Consider the following 13,459-nt stretch of genomic DNA (forward strand, 5'->3'; position numbering starts at 1 on the left):
TGCCTCAATTATGATATCCATGTCCATTTTGTTGATGAGACTTTTCCCAATTAAAATTAGCTCTACAAAATTCGACATAAATGAGAAAACACATTGCGTTTGATGTTCTGAACATTTTGGAAAAGACTACATTCAATTCTGATCATATGATATGATCAAATTTCCAACATCTTACTGCATGACGTGCCTTTATTATATGGCTTGAAATGAAGCCCAAAAATGTATTCAATAAGCTATAAATTTATAACAATTGTTACTTTCAATATGTGAATGCTGCCTGTGAAGACACAACTGAAATCTGATCCAAATTGATCAGATTATTACTTTGAATATGTGAATGCTGCCCGTGAAGACAGACCTGAAATTTGATCCAAATTGATCAGGATATTCCCAAAACTGCCAAAAATGGTGTCCAAAATTGTTATATGTTACTTTTGTAAAGGATGCCAGACAGAGCCAAAATGGCTTCACAATGGTGGCATTTTTGTTTCCTGAACATATCATGAGACGGCCAGGATGTGTGGCAGTAGTATTTCAGGTAGAACAGACCCAAAGGTTCTTGTAAGCAGAATAAATGTTCCTGGGAGATGGACATGGGCCCAAGTGCAACAGCCACGCACAACATCGTCGTGAATTTGCGGCACGCACAGCCTGCTCAACATCATTGTGATGAATTCTGCAAGATGAAATCAAGCTCAACCAAGATGAAGTATTAATATGTTCAAGTGACATACTGAGGAGCAGGTCCTGTGCCTCTTCCAGTAGTCCTCTTTGGAAAACTATCGGCTACCATCAGAAACCAGACCTGCATGACAGGAAGCAGTGAGAACACAGATGAACAGATGAAGGTGACGTAGCTATCATGGCATTCCAGGCCGCGTTGTGGTTTCTCTGCAAGTATATACTGCCTTCTGCATCATCGCATCATGTAGTGTTACAATTGAATTTGTAGCTCGACTGATCAGAAAACACAGAGCTGTGGAGGTCGAGCTGCGAGCTGCCCGGCCCGGCCATGAAAGCGCCGTCGACGAGGAGCTCCCTTGCAGGCCCGACGTTTGGGAGCTGGAGGGAGGGTGGCAGCAGTGGGGTTGGGGCAGACGCTGGCGCCATCACTGTTTGCTGGATTAGTAGCAGCTGCTGCTACAATCCAAGGGTGTGCAAGCACCTGGGCTGGCGTGAGCCTGGCTCGGACATCCCGGCACAGCATTCCCTGGATGAGGTCGATGGCAGCAGGAGAGACGTTGCTCCAAGGAGCGCCCGTGAAGCGCAGCTGATGATGCTGGATTGCATGAAAGACACCCTGCGTGGTCTCGGCCCAGAAGGGGGGCTCTCCGCTGAGGAGGACGTAGAGGACTACTCCGGCACTCCAAATATCGATCTCTTGGGAGTAGCAGCCGTCCAGCACCTCAGGTGCGACGTAAAACGGACTCCCAGCAACGCCGGACAGCTGATCACCGGGCGAGAAGGCGACGGAGAGTCCGAAATCGGCGACCTTAATGCGTGAGTAGTCGTCGTGATCGTCATCGTCGGCGAGGAGGATGTTTTCGGGTTTGAGGTCCCGGTGGATGACGCCGTTTGCGTGGCAGTAAGCGAGCGCTTCCGTCAAGCTTTTGAGGACCAGGGCGGCGTCACGTTCGGAGAAGCGCTTGTTGCGGACGATGCGATCGAAGAGCTCGCCGCCCGGGCAAAGCTCCATGACCAAGTGAATGGAGTCGGGGTCCTCCAAGACGCGGTGGAGGCGGACGATGTTGGGATGGCCGGAGAGGTGGTGCATGATGGAGATTTCGGTGGCGACGTCGGCTGCGTCTTGGGGGTTGAAGAGGGAGGACTTGTCGATGGATTTGCAGGCGAAGGGGAGGCCCGAGGATTTCTCGAGGCAGCGAAAGGTGGTGGCGAAGGAGCCACGGCCGAGCTCGGGGCCGAGGGAGAAGAGGAGGGAGATGTCGGGGGTGTAGAAGTGGGGGGGAAGGAGGAGGTTGGAGGGGAGGGAGCGGGGGCGCTTGCGAGTTAGGCTCTGGCTTTGGGTCGGGGAGGCCAGCGTCGCCATAGCCAGCCAGCTGCAGGGAGGCAGGGAGCGAGACGAGGCTGATGAAGAAAGGTGGTGAGCAGCAGCAGCAAGAAAGCGAGCGAGACGAGGCTGATGAAGAAATTAGGTGATGAAGAAAGCCGGTGGAATGCGAAATGCGCTGCTTTATAGTTGTTCCGCCGCCATGGCTTTTTGGCGGCGCCGCACGCCACGCGTCTCAGCTGCATTTTGCCAGCAAACAACCTCTTCCTTACAGCCTAAGCTTCCTTTGATTTTGCTCGTAATTCCTGCTTTTTAATAATTATTATAAATTTCCAAACTCACAAAATCCCCACACCTCTCTCAAGTTTGTACTTCCCGGCTTCTCTCTCTTCCATGCACTTTTCTTTGGAGCATGAAGTATACGAACAATAAAATGAGACAAGATTTCTAAGAACAAATCTATTGCTGAGAAGACCATTATCAATAAACGTAAATTCACGCTATATACATCCTCCTATGCTTAGCTCTAGATATGCAACTAGCTTTCTCTAAACATTAAGGGTGGCCACGTGGGAATTCAATTACTCAGCTACCTGTCATCAACGAATGTAAATGCATCCTAGTCAAGCATATGCTTAGATTGGTATTGAGCCTGTAGCTATGGAATTCAATTACTCGTGCAAATTCTAGCTACCCCTCATCAACACATGTAACTGCGGCATATGCTTAGATTGATGTTGAGCCTATAGCCATGGAATGGGACTTGAGATCACCACATGCTTGACTGTGCAGTGCGCTACGCAATGGACCCATGCATCTTGAATTCCAATCTCTTCACTGATCAGATAGGTGACAGATGAGTATGTCCCTCTTTATACAACGAATGCCACGGGTTGGGTCCCTCCTCCCATGCTCGCCTATGCTTTGGCCATGACAAGGAGTTGCCAAAGGGGCTTGAAAGCCTTAAATGTACTATTCAAGGCAACATCCAGGTCCTAGGTAGGTAGGGTCACTCTTACAAATTAGTAGAGTACGGTACCAACAAGCATGCATTGGAAACAAGTTACATTTGAAATACCCATACACAAGTTGCCTTCTTACATTTTTGAACATGATTGCTTACCATTTCTATACAAGTGCATGTTTGAATTTTAACTAGACTAGTCTAGCTCCCAGCCTTTATCCGATAACTACCTTTCACGTCTTCTCCAACATGGTGCTACCACCACTCCTTTTTCTTGCACCTATCTCTGTTGTACACATTTCCTTTTTATAATATCCTTATTTGAGCTCTCTAGTTCTGTTTGTCTTCCATTAATGAAGCCTTCAACCTTAGTATGTTCCCGACATTTTGGTCAGTTTACAATCAACCCACCAACTTGAGGCTCATACTAGCTCTTGGTCTAGTTTGAAGGGGGGAGAGAGAGAGAGAGTTATGGGAGAGAGCTCAAGTGGATGTCCCTCTTGTTTTTAGTTGGAATGCTTCGGAGCATGCAAAGCCTTTCTCCCACCAATAGACCCTTCTGATAGGTCCCTTGATCTCATATTGACATTCATTGGACCTGATTCTAGCCTTGCTGCCTGCATTGCATGTCTCGTGCTATGTGCACTTCCTCTATCTGCCCCCCCATTGCTACTCCTCCACTGAAGACCCCACGCATGCTGCCAACTCAGCTATGTGCCCCCCATCTATGCCCTCTACCTCTATAGCCACATAGTTTCTCTCCTATCTACTGCAACTTCTCCCTACCACCACGTGCTATCGCATCCTCCTTTGATATGTCTATTGTAGCCTCCCCAATACATCTACTACTCCATCTGGAGCTATCAATTCCTGGGACACATTGTCTTTCACACAGTCACCCTCTTGCCATTGTAATCTACCACCTCACCAGCACTAAAATCGGCCCCTAGGACCACTCATTAGACCCTATTTAAATTTTTCTTACACATGGTAGACCTTGCCACATCATTAGTCTGTGTAGACCACACGCCACCTCTTGGTCGTTTTGTGCCAAATTAAAGTGGAATCTTCACCGACAACTTTAGAATATCATATGCCACACATGTGAAGCCTCTGTGAAGCCCACTTTTGTTATATTGTTTCTCTAGATTCATAATATTTTATGCTATACCTTGGCCTACTTTTATCATCTTTCACACTACTTTTTGAGTTAGTTAACTTTTGATAGCCTATAATTATCAATTAGACATGAATTTGAGTATTCTTAGATCGAAATAGGAAATTGGAGGATAACAATGATGGTAATTGGAAGTTAAAACTTTGTGAGCATTCTCCAATTGAAGAAATTATGAATAATTGTCATATAGTTAGAGAATTAAGACCAAAACTCCTACAACAATATCAACAACACCCAGTTGAGATTTATACATCAACATGGCTAGAGGGATTTGAATCTACCTCTTTTGATTGGAAAATGTTGATATTTGATGATTGGGAATTGGTTTCTATTTCGTGGGTAGTCACCTTTTCTCTTCTATAGCATGGATTGCCTATAGCCTTATTCTTTAAAGAAGGCTCGTAATCAAAGACCTCTCGTTTGATTCTACTTGTGTGCTCCTCCATCTCTCTCCTCACCATTGTGCACTCACATGATTTGCAACATGATAATAGAGAAAGCTTGCTCTTCTGCATTTTCTACTCTTGCTGAATCATAGTTCCCTTCTTCCAACCTTTTTGGATTTCATAAGCAGTTGATATGTTGGCTACCTCAATCTACTCCCTGAATTGATACTTTTTTAAAAAATTAGGACAATTTTGGATTCAATAGGCCCTTAATATTTGTGATTAGAAAACCATCCAATGGGAAGGCTTGGGCATTAGAAGACTGGACAAATCCATATTTCTCTCATTGGGCTCCCACTTGTTGCCCCCCCCCACCTCCTTGGGCTTTTACCCTCCCCCTCCTTGGGCATTTACCCCCCCTTTTAACTTCTGGAGGGTCCCCCTATCCTCCTCCCTCTCCAAAAATCAGAAGTTTTTATTCCCTCCACATTTCTGCTTTTCTCCATAAGTGTCTCCACCCCCGCAAACACCTCCTAGGAGTTCTCCCCAACTATCCTCATTGACTCATGACCTTTTCCTCAATGTCTTTCCCTTCTCAACCTCCTCTCAGCCTCCTCTTGCTCCTCTCAACCGCCTTCTCCATTTTCTACTCTTGCCATATCATAGCTCCCTTCTTCTTCCAAAAAAATTATGTAGCACGTCTATGTACGCGTCTTTCTGTTTTTTTTTAAATTTCTATAGAGCATCTAAAAGCACATCTATAGGCACTTCCATAGGTGCGTCTTTCTATTATATAGATGTGCCTATAGATGCGGGTCTGTAGACGCATGAATAGACATGCTCGTAAGTTTTTTTTAAAGTTAAAGAAACACGTCTATGTGTGCGTCTGTGGGTGCTTTGTCTTGTTGTGTATCAAGCACTCTTTGGGGATAATCCTCCAATTTGTGTACTATATCTCTATCCAGACACACTTATATGTGATCAACTCACATTTCTTTCTAGCTCAGTGAAGTGAATAGACTTCTCATGGATGCAGTTCCATCTTTAAGTCCCAAAAACATTCGAACTCCAATTTAGACTTGTATGTGATCAGCTCACATTAGTGTCATATGCCATTAGCTCAGTGAAGTCAATAGACCTTTTATGGATGCAGTTCCATCTTCAAGTCCCAAAAACATTCAAACTCCAATTTAGAAGAAGTCACCCAATGCTTTTAACATTGGATCCAAGAGCATAATACCAATCTATTGTTAAAACTCCACATACAAAGTGAAAACACGTCTCAACTCTATCAATTTTCAACCACAAGGATTATTGTGATATTTTGTTCATGGTCTATCCACAAAGAAGAAGTTTAATAAGTTGCTGACATCTTCACCAAAATACCACTTCTCTTCGCATAAGTACGGTTTTGTAACCAATCACAACTTAAGAGGGCAACATGATGGTTAGGTTGTGGTCATTGTACATACAATGGATTTTGTGCACCAATTTTTACTTTTGTTTGTAGTTTGAAGTTTCCATAATGCAATTGAAAGTAAAAAAATATCTTCTCTACTTATATCTAGTAATATTTAAGAGAGTGTTGAGAACAGTGTAAATTGCACCTATCCTCTACAGATACGATAGGGTTAGGTTTAGGGCTAGGGGTGAACTTATAAATATTTCTCATTTCCTTCAATCCAATGTAGTGTATAGTTAGTCGCCTTGTGTGTGCAGTCCTCTCTCTCTCTCTCTCTTTCTCTCTCTCTCTCTCTCTCTTTCTCTCTCTCTTCCTTCGATACAATGTAGTGTATCGCTACTCATCTTATGTATGCACTTCTTTCTCTCTCACCCCTATATTCTTCAACAAACTAGGACATAAGAAATAAGGTATATTCAGCTATGATTAGAGATGATTAGAGGTCATTCAGGCAAAGCCTAAATTTGGCTATTGTAATTTGTCTTCAGAGTCTTAGCTAACCTATATTTGTGATGTTTCTTAAATTAAAATATGTATAAGAGGGGAATGGGATGGATCTAACCTATTTTACCTCAACAACATCATTTGGCCATTGCTAAATGTGGTACATACATACATACATATGTAGATAGATTATAGCTGAATAAAGTTGCTCTTTCTCTCTCTCAACAAAGAAAGGATAGACTCTATCTCCATTCTTTTTCTCTCATGAACAACTCTAAAGAAACTTTCCCTCTCTTTGTCCGTATAAATTGGAGCTTTAAAAGCTCTCTATCTCTCTCTTTCACTTGCAAAGTAATGAATCGAATGAATACCTCTGTTTCTCTCATGGAAGAAAGAACTCTCAATGAACTAAAATGAAGGGTCTTTTCCTCTCACCGAAGGCAATGAAATGAACTCACAATCACTCAATCGAAAATGGAACCTGGTAGAAGACACTAGCGATACTCCCATAGACTCCAAGATCATCGGTTAACACTTTTGCCACCAACACCCTCGCCGCATCAGCGAGACTACCCCACTAATGTTGTAGTAGTGACCACAATTATTGGTGCTACACTCTGCTAAAGCTGCTCCATCCATCGCTGTATTAGGGAACCTCCCACCACCGGAGTACCGCATAAGATCACCGCTATGGTAGACATTGGAGTCACTATCACCCGTTTTGCCATGACTGGTAACGCCATCGGTGTAGACACAGCAATCTGCGTTGTCGCCACCCCATTAGTGGAAACACCTCCCATAGCACCAGTATGTACCGAAGTTGAAGGTGCAAGGGGAGACACCATCCCCTGGCTAAGGTGAGGCTTCTTCCATTGTTGTTTCATAGCCACTGCACCAAAAGATCTCTTTGCTTCATCCTGTGCAGGTCCCTCAAGTGCAAGAGTGAGCACCAAGGCTATCAACTGTCGATGTGTTGTTGACTCTAAATGGATAGGAAACAAAATCTCCAGAGCCTGCCCAATCTTGGAATTGATTGCCTGCTTCTTATTAACATGAATTGCCACCTATAAAGCCTCTGCATGAATCTGCTCTTTAAGGATGCGCACCCATGGCACCGCCCTCTCATCACAGCAACATCTATCATCCCTTGAGTCCAAGGTAGGATGGTATACGTCTTGGCCTACAAGAATAGCAACTCGAGAATCCGGTGATATAGATCCCTCATCTGAGCATCCAAACACCCACTTAGCTTGTATTCACCCCTAGTAGGAGCTCCAAAAACATTGCCTCCATCACTATCAGTGTACACATTTGTTGCACGATCATCGCACCATCCATAGGCAAAAAGAGATGTTGATGAATCAATTGAACAGTTAGCTCCCGATGTTCATCCAAAAACTCCACAATAGTTCCTACTGCCAACTGCTAGCAAAGTGCTGATGCTGACGGATGAACAGCCACCCTCTACCACCAATGAATACTACTGAAACTATGAATCCATAATTGTTTAAGATGAGCATCAATCGACTGAGAATCTATATACACCAACGGAAGAAGAGGGAGAAATTGAGCAGGAGCCATCCCCATGATGAGATGAAGGAGAAGAACCAAGATAACAAAGAATGTTGATGATAGCTGGAAGGTAAATGCACTAAAAAAAACTGCAAGTGCGATGACAAGCAAGTAGCAAGCAATTGAGACATGCAAACAATGGAGTAGGACTTGGAATTCAGATGGCCAATAGCCCATCCTAATGATAGTGAGTTGCATGGCATTTAGGCTAGGATCTCACAAAAGATTGCTGTCATCATGCCGCAAACCCTTCTGCCACATGTCCTCATGCGATGGCTTGGTTGCCTCCACCTCAACCTAGGAAATCTCTGCCTCATTAGAGATGGGGAATGAGCATTGAAGCATGCTGTCATGATGGTATGGATGAAGCCGAAACCCATTAACTGGCTGTGGAAGAACATGCCCTTGCAAATCCACAAGATAAAACGATGTCAATCCGCAATTATGAAAAATCCAAAATGGACCCAACCATCGCAATTTCAATTTCCTTGGCATTTTCCCAAGGCGAGTGTTCAACAAAAGAACCAGTTTCCTGCGCTTAAAAGATTTCTTCTTAGACGCCAAGTCCACCCTCCGCTTGCGCCTAGCTTGAACCTCCAAGGTGAGATAATATCTCCCTCATCCAATTTGTCAAGAACATCCAACCAGAATACCATAGAGTCCTGTGCAAGGAGCCTGTCCTCTACCGTAATCCTCAGACTCAGAACAATATGCTTGATCGGTGTGATTGCTTCCAGCCCAAATGCCAATTTAAAAGGAGTCAACCCTGTGGCCACCTTGAATGAAGTGCGGTACACCCATAGTGCTGCCAGTAACTTTTCATCCCAATCCATGCAGTGCTCATTCACCAGTAGAGACATGATCCTCTTGAACGTATGATTGGTAGACTCAGCCAGTCAATTCACTTTGGATAATAGGGGGAAGACTTCTTATGAATCACCATATAAAAAGCATTCATCCGCTTAATGACTTTGTTGACAAAATGAGTCCCCTATTGCTGACAATCTCAATTGGAAACCCGAACTGAATGAACACATCGCAGTATAGACACTTTGTGACAGATTTTGCGGTGTTGTCCTGCAAGGTCCAAGCTTCAACCCATTTAATGCAATAGTTAGTGGTGGCTACCAAAGTGTAGCAATTCCTAGTGCGGGCAGCTACAGGCTTGAATGGACCCATGAAATCTAGAACCCATTTCTGAAATGGTTCTAGAGGCAAGATGGGATTAAGTGGCATGTGGTCTCGATCAGTGGGCTGTACCAACCGTTGGCAAAGGTCGCAACTTTTTGCAAACCATCGAGCATCCTTCTGTATGATCGGCCACCATAACCCTACCTATAGAACTTTCTTTGCGATGACTTCACCCACAAAATGGCCACCTAAAATCCCACAATGGGCTTCCATTAACACTGCTTCATGCTCATGAGGTGGAACACACCGCAACAGCGCCTCCGTCAAATGTCATCGATACAATTGTCCCAGGATGACTTCAAAGGAACGGCTCCGCAATGCCAAATGTTTCCTCTAATCCCGATTCATGTATTTGGGCATGATGCCAATAGAGAGGAATGAGAGCATCTCATCATACCACAACCATGGTCCTTCTGGGACGACTTCGGCCTCTGTCGTGATTAGATCTGCCCAAAAAATCATTGCTAGCTTTGCATCAGGGAATTCATCCTCCACTCCCATTGGTAGCTCCCCAGACTCTAGTCAGGAAAGCTAATCTGCAACCATGTGCTACGAGCCAGGGTAATGAATGACATCAAAGTTGTATTCCTGCAAGAGCAACACCCATCGTGCCAATCGGCCTGAAAGACTTTGCTGCTTCACCAAATATAATAATGCGGAATGATCGACATGGAAGATATCATGAGCCAATGCATTCAAGGGATTCGCCATGTGAGCCAGGAACCATAGATGTCTGCCATGCCATCGAATTTGGCCCAAAGAACCACAAGCATTCCTTAAGCGTCATTGGTGCCGGGGCTTGCATAGTTATTGCCACTTTATCCAGATCCACTGCAATTCCTTCCACCAAGATCACATGCCCTAGGAGTCGGTCACTACAGACTATGAATGCACATTTCATGGGGTTTAGGCTAAAGGAGACTTCCCTACATCGTTGGAAACATTTCTGCAAGTGCTCCAGGTGCTCATTGAAAGTGTCGAACACACTAAGGTCATCCAAGAAAATCCTCATAAAATCTATCAAATAGGACCCGAAGATCTCCTACATTGCCCTCTGAAAGGTCGAGGGAGCATTCTATAATCTGAACCACATAAAAGTGCAGACATTGACCCCCCAGGATGTGATAAATGTTGTTTTGGGCTAGTCTTCTGGAGCCATTCGGATTTGGTTGCACCCGCTATATCCATCCAAGGAGTACACCTCGTGCCCTGCCACTTGATCGAGCAGCGAATCCATATAAGGTAAGGGAAATGGATCAGGAACTGTGGCCGCATTCAGCTTGTGGTAGTCAACACAAATCTGCAATTTCTTATTTTTCTTTGGCACAATGACAATTGGGAAAATCCACTCTGGATTCTCAATCGGTGCGATGAAGCCCACCTACAACAAGCGCCCCAGTTCTTCACGCACTTGCTTGGCCATGTGTGGATTCATATGATACCTCTGTATCTTCATTGGAATGACGTCTGGTTTGAGGTTAACCTAGTGTTGGTAAAACTTCGGATCCAGACCCTTCATATCCGCATAGTCCCAGGCAAACACATCAAAAAATTCCCGCAACAGGGCAATCAATTCACTATGAAGTTTAGCTGTCAACAAAGTGCAGAATTTGACTGGTTTAGATGCGCCATCCGCTCTAAGAAAAACTGTATCGAGAGCATGCTCTTGAACACGCATGACACTGATCATGCGTTCTTCGAATTCCCTCTCCTGCTGTAGGAGGTCTTGTACATCCAATTCTACTGCGACTTGCTAGGGCTCGGAATCCCCCTTCGGGACAAGGCTGACCACGCGCGCCAGTCCATTGTGATGCATGTAGCTATCTGTAATGCCATCCACATTAATGTGAAGATAGGAACCAACTCCAGATTTGCCTTAAGAAAGGCTTCCTCCTCATCATCCTCCAAGTCGTCCGCCATGTTCCACTGTCTCTACCAACACAGGTCAGAATGCATCCGCCAATGGTGCTGCCACTCCCATTGTGACCCGCACTTTCTTCTTCCTCTCCACATTGAAATGGCATTCTGCTCCCAATTTTGCTTGACTTTCGCTTGCCACAACCAAGGCCTTCCCAAAAAGACACTATACTTTGGTGTTGTAGCTTCCATGTTGAGCACCACAAAAGACACTATGAATGATATGCCTACCACCTCTAGAACAACGGCCTGCAAGATTCCGATTGGTCGAACCCGGCATTGATCAACCATTTGGACTAAGAAGGGTGCCGACTCCCAAGACATCCAGCCTTTCTTAGCAGGTCTTCAAAGTGATAATATTGATCCCCGAACTGTCATCGACCAGCACCTGAGCAAAATTCTAACCCTATGCCTTTGCGGAAATCATCAGAATTCTCATGTCAATCAAGGGAACTACCGGAACTGGGCATGAATCAACTTGACATAGCTCCACCTCTTCTAGTTCCGACTCCGTGTGCAGGGAATGCAGCAATTGTCGGTGGAATCCCGGAACCAGATTAAGCAATCGACCCAATGAAATTTGGATAGGAGGCTCCAAAATGCACTCCAACCCCTGCTCCCTTTGCGGAGAATTCGCCTGCCTCTTGGCTTGGTTAGCGACCAACAATGGAGTTGCTTCGACCGTCGTCGGACCATTTCCTAGTAAGTGTAATTTGAATTTGGCTTGAGTCGTCGCCTTTGATTGAACAACTGGTTCCGCAAACCACACCTTTTGCCCTTCACTGTGCATCACCGCAGACTGTGGTAGAGACATCAATGGTGGCTCCTTTGTCACCAGCTCATAGACTTGGCGATGCACACATTGATGAGCTGACCAATCCAGTATCTTGTCAACATTCTTGGGAGTCGGTCCTCATAGCTTAGTACCAGCATGGGTGATTATGCTAATCTCTGGGCACACCAGCCGATCATCATCAACAATGTGTACGATCGAAGTGTTGGGCATTTTCTGACCATCTTTTGCCGCTCCGCGTGTTTTCGATCCCATTCTTGAGCCTCCAAGCATTCGTTCCGCCAATGGCCTTCACCCAAACAAAACAAACAGGTCTTCGAATAATTTTGACACGACCCCTGCCTCCACGTTCGCGTTCGTGGCCATCACCACCTCTGCCTCATTGGAACGTCTGTTGTTGTGGCTGGAATGCTTGCTTTTACGGCTCTTCTTACACAAAAGATGCAATCAAATCTTGTTGCTGACCAACCACTCTCTGGTCGTGCCCATCATAATAGCATGCCACCATGTTGTGTGTATTAGTCAAGCAAATCGTGCACCAATTCGCATTAAGAGCACACTCGACTGCAGAGTGACCAGGATTATGACAGTGAGTACACCATATTCCGTTCAAGCCTTTAGGTACGAATCCTTCTCCGGAAGCCACTGGTGTGCCCTTACCTCCTTTAGCGGTCCTCCAGGTCTTCGTACCTGCCTCTAAGTTGGAATCCTCCAAACTAGTACCTTCAGACCTCCTGTCTAAAAGGTTGCATCCGAATCCTCCTCAGTATCATCCAACTTCTTGGATTTGGACAATTTCTTCTTAGATTTTCTCTTCCTCGATTTGCAATTTTTGGATGTCCTCCTGTGCAACGATTCCCTTGCTCACACTGCTTATGCCGTGACCACCACAAGTGTTGTCTGTGTCTGATCCACTATGGCCAATGCCGTCCGCAGATCCCGTGAGAGCCTCAAAATGTAGTAGTCATTGAGTACCTCTTGAGCAGGGCATTGAGCCATAGGTACACATTGCAAGAGTAAATTGAATTTAGATGCATAACCTTCCACATCCGGATCGCCTTGTTCCAAGCTATGCAATCTCTCCAAAGTTTTTGGGATCGATTTTTCTTGATGAAATCACCTCAAGAATGCATCACAGGCCGCATCGTATGTGGTGAAATGGCTCACTGCGTACTCTGCCAACAACCAGCATGCTGCCTTACCCGATAAGGTTGACTCAAAAATCGCCTCTTGTTGGAGCGGTACCACAACTCTCGGATTGTTCATTCCACACACCTTTTCGAGCATCCGAACATGCGCATTAGGGTCATCCAACTTTTTTCCCAAAAATTTGGCATACTTGATGTTACCCGTTGTAGGCATCACCACACTACCAATGTTTGGTGCTCCTCCAGATGGCCTTCCTTGATTGAAGAGATTGCAAGAAGCCACTGAAATTGTAGGGGAGAGAGAGAGAGAGAGAGAGAGAGAGAGAGAGAGAGAGAGAGAGAGAGAGAGAGAGAGAGAGAGAGAGTTATGGGAGAGAGCTCAAGTGGATGTCCCTCT

At 45.1% G+C, this 13,459-nt stretch overlaps 1 pseudogene; it reads right to left on the reverse strand.

The window, feature by feature from the left end:
* Positions 1 to 961: 961 nt before the first annotated feature.
* On the reverse strand, positions 962 to 2,111 carry LOC147904963 (calcium-dependent protein kinase 11 pseudogene; annotated as a pseudogene).
* Positions 2,112 to 13,459: the final 11,348 nt, after the last annotated feature.

Source organism: Dipteris shenzhenensis, chromosome 2 (assembly GCF_047967505.1).
Source record: "Dipteris shenzhenensis isolate YYH24624 ecotype China chromosome 2, Dip_SZ_1.0, whole genome shotgun sequence".
In the NCBI taxonomy this organism is placed as follows: domain Eukaryota; kingdom Viridiplantae; phylum Streptophyta; class Polypodiopsida; order Gleicheniales; family Dipteridaceae; genus Dipteris; species Dipteris shenzhenensis.